This window comes from Sciurus carolinensis, chromosome 9 (assembly GCF_902686445.1).
Source record: "Sciurus carolinensis chromosome 9, mSciCar1.2, whole genome shotgun sequence".
NCBI lineage: Eukaryota > Metazoa > Chordata > Mammalia > Rodentia > Sciuridae > Sciurus > Sciurus carolinensis.
In genome coordinates, this window is record NC_062221.1 from 35,047,988 (window position 1) to 35,052,339 (window position 4,352).

A 4,352-nucleotide genomic window follows, 5' to 3' on the forward strand; every position below is an offset into this window, starting at 1 on the left:
TTGTAATAATGATAGTTCTGAATTTACTTGTTAGGTATTATTTGAGCACAGTGCTTAATTTGGCTAATGAAAAATACAACAGGATTTTATTGACACATGAATTTTATATATGTCGTAATTTAAGTTTCATTCCTAGATGACTGATTAACCTGAAGAAATCTCATTCGGTAGTGCTCTCCCAAGGATTAGTAAAGGGTTAATTGTTTTGTTACTCTTGACGTTTTCTGTTGTGGCCAAGAATTCCAAATAAGCAGGACCCTTCAGTTGAGCTAATGTTCATTTCACTAGTTACATTTTAACATGGTAGCAGATACTCAATAACTCACAAAGAGTATAGGATTTTTCTAGTGCTTGCTTTTATCAGTTGTTAACTTTGGAGACCAACTGTGTTTCAAATACAGGTGTTATATAATTAATTTAAATTCATTTTCACATCAAATTTATAATACAGTGATAAGCCACATGGAAAACAATATAGGGAAATAATTTCAACTCTATCCCCTGTCCTCTACTGCACTATTTGTATATTTCCACTGCTTAAAGCCATAATGTAATTGTATCATCAAATTCAAACAATAAGCTAAACTCAGCTATTATATTACCATTTTTCCTAAATAAACCAAAGTCACCCTAAATAAATCAATCAAATCTCCTAAGATGTTTTTATATGGAGCCACTGATGCAAGGTTCTTTGTTGCAAATAAGATTGCCAGAAGCTTTTGGCTAATAACTGTTAAATTCTTAATGACTCTTAAAAGCCTGAGTCTCCAGCTTTGGTTTCTTTTTAAGCATCTAAAGCTCTGTTTGACCTTGAATTCACATCCTTAATGGCCTCAAAACTGATTGTTTTGTCCTCCTTTTATTATTTCAGACTAGCTTTTCAAAACAAATAAACACATGATGTCACAAGTAAGAGTTTAAGAAATATAATCTCAGTATCTTACCATAAATATTCTCTTTCAATAATAAAAACAAATCAAACAATATGTGTTATTTTAAGTTTGAATGGTGACTTGATAACAGATTATGAGTCCTTAACAAAACACATGATCTTGTAAAAAGACCTAAAAGAATTAAAATACTACATTATTTTCTTATATTTTTCAAAGAAACATTTGACTCATTAAACCCCTTGTAAATATTAATAATTATTATTATATTACCATCTACCTATTTCCAGTGATAACATTCATTTAAACAGAGAGCAATATATTATTTTCCATATTAAAGTCCATTTGATCCTCTTATTCTTAATTTTATTTTCAGTCGTCATTTTATAGTTCAGAGAAAATTTACTGTAAATCTTCAATTGGTTTTCTGGAACATGATTTTAGATTGCAGGTAAGGATAGTTGTAGGAGGTCTAAATTGTAATTCAAAAGCCATTTCACTGGTTAGAGATATGGCCTGTGGTTAATTTGCTTGCCTAGCATGGATAGAACTCTGGATTCAATCACTAGTGGGGGAATGGGGCATCATTTCAATAGTATCAGAGACATTTCATAATGTTCTTTCAGAAGATCTGCACATCTATGGGATTCCTTGAAGTACTAGTTCTAGTTACGAGGTTTTTTTTTTTTTTTTTCATTTTTAAAACAACAAAAATACATCTCAGATACATCTTTGTGGCAAATTACTCTAAACCTAGTTAATTTGAAAGTTTAATATTTTAGGATTATGTTAAATTATGTTCAAATATCTTGGCTGTGACAAGTGTAAGTTTTATAGTCGATTTATAGTAGGTATCAATCTGAAATATAAGTATCAGGTATTTCGAGATATCTGCTATTCAAATGCATGTGTTTCAATTAAATACATATAATGATCAAGCAATTCCACTCCTCACAGTTAGAGTTAACTATGAGAACAAGATTTATTTTCCATATGTTATAGATATAAATGAATAAGAAGATTATAAACCCTAAAATGTGATTCTATTGCAATAAATAGAATACTTGTATCTCCTGACTTCTAGGTCAACCTAAAAAATAGATCTTTCCTTTCGTATGAGAAAGAAAAAGAAATGGAAATAATGGTTGAAGAGAAGAAAAACAAACGTGTGTGTGTGTGTGTGTGTGTGTGTATGTATGTATGTATACACACATAAATATATGTGTATATAGACATATATATGTATATACATATAAATACATATATTTATATTAGTTTAACTGTAACTATTACATAGAGAGTACATATTTATATATTTAATTATGCATTATGTCTTTGTATCCATGGGGCAAAATACATAAAATACTCATTATGCAACCATTTCAAATAGTCCTAAAGCTATCAATAAACCTGTACATGCTGTAATTAAATTCATCATCAGTGTTTAATACAATATCTGAAGTATTATGTATAACTTTGAAAAGAATAAAAACTAGTACAAGGCCTTATTGCTGTTCTTAAAGAGCTCTTCTTATTCTTTAAAAGAATTTTAGAAATAAAATACCAGCTTTCAATCACCATGAAAAGAACACCTGAGATAAGTAATCTTAAACCATGAAAAATCCACTCTGGCTTAGGTTTCAGTCCATGTTGCTGTCCCCACTGCTTTGGGTCTGTAGCAATGATGGCTGTCATGGTAGGAATACATGGTGGAGCCACACTGTTCTCATCATGGCAGCCTAGAAGAAAAGAAGAAAGAGAGGAAGAAAGGAAAAAAAGGAGTCAGGTTCCCAATATCCCCTTTACACTCCCAATGACTCAACTTTCTACATCCTAAAGTTTCTACCTTCTCTGAATAGTGCCCCAAGTTGGGGATCAGCCTTCAAAATATGAGAAATTTAAGATCCAAACCTAACAAGGCATATAGATTTCTTTTTGTAAGTTATTTTATTATACTAATCACATATTAAAGGAAGAAATTAATGAGTTTCACTGTGACATTTGCATACATGTATTTATTGTATCTTGAGCATGTCCACCTTCCCTTCTGCTTTGTCTTCCCCAATCCTTTTTCCTTTCTCTCCTGGTCCTAATACCCTATCTTTAAAGTTGTTCTTCAACTTTCAGTTCATCTATTGTCTCTGTTGGTTTATTTTTTATTCTAATTATTCAAATTATTCAATACTTTTTTTCTGTGTCTGGTTTATTTTGCTTAAAATGTTGTCCTCCAACATGTTTTAGAAGAAAGGCGACTTACACCTTGTACAACTTGATGTTACATTGGACTCTTCTGCACAGAATTGTCACCTTATTATTGAAGCATGACTTCTGTTGAGCAAGACAAGCTGAGGCAAGCATTTGAAGATGCTATTGAAGTGCAAAGGCAGCATTCAATCAGAGGAGATCTTCAATACTCCCAGATTACAAAAATTACCCAACTTTCATTAACCCTTGTCCTCACATCAGAGGAAATTCCAGCTGCTCTGGAGTGTTTCCTACAGAAGAACCTGTCTATAATCGGAGAACTGTGATAAACAGTGCTGCAGACTTCTATTTTGAAGTCAATATTCATCAACCTCTGCAGAACATAACTGCAAATAAGATGGTAGAACCTGCTGTCTTCCAGCAAAAGGGAGGAAAAGCAGGAACAAGCTCAGGTTGTTTGAAAACCTTCATGAGTTTCTGTGCAATTCCAAGATGTCATCTTGTATTCAGTGAGTAGAAAAAACCAAAGTTATTTTTCAGTTTGTATTTAAAAAAAAGAAAAAGAAAAACTCCTGAACTTTGAGGGAAAAGAAAAGGCAATCGGAAGACCATGACTTACCAGAAAATGGCCAGAGCCCTTAGGAATTATGGAAGAATTAGGAAAATCACAAAGTCTGGAGAAAGCTCACCTACCAATTCAGTGAGGCCATTCTCCAAAGACTCCTCCTCACTTCTTGGGTAAAGAGATCTTCTGTTCACAGTATGTTCAACTTGATCAAGAATATCTCAGTTTAAATAAGTGGAATACAAATTACAACTATATATATGTCAATTACCATGAGCTAAGTTACCCTGATTGCTAAATATATTCTCTCATTTCCCCACTGCCTGGCATCAGGAAGCCCTATAAGTCTCAGGATTTTTCTCTTAAAGCAGTTGGTCCTCCATATCCACAGGTTCCACATCCATGGATTCAACCAACCATGGAAGAAAATATTTGAAAAAAACAATTATTTCTGTACTTTACATGTATGAACTTATTTTTTTGCTATTTTTTCTCAAATGATATAGTAAAAACTATTTAGATGACATTTAATTTACATTGATATTATAAGTAATCTAGAGATGATTTGAAGTATTTGAAGTATTTGTGCATATGTTCCTAACTTTTAAGCAAATACTACCCCATTTTATATAAGGGACTTTAGTGTTCATTGATTTTGGTATCTGAGGGTCCTAGAACCAATCTCTCAGAAG

General features: G+C 32.2%; 1 pseudogene; it reads left to right on the top strand.

Annotated features, from left to right (window-relative positions):
• The first annotated feature begins 3,211 nt into the window (after nt 1-3,211).
• LOC124992442 (transcription factor Spi-C-like) lies at nt 3,212-3,958 on the top strand (annotated as a pseudogene).
• Nucleotides 3,959-4,352: the final 394 nt, after the last annotated feature.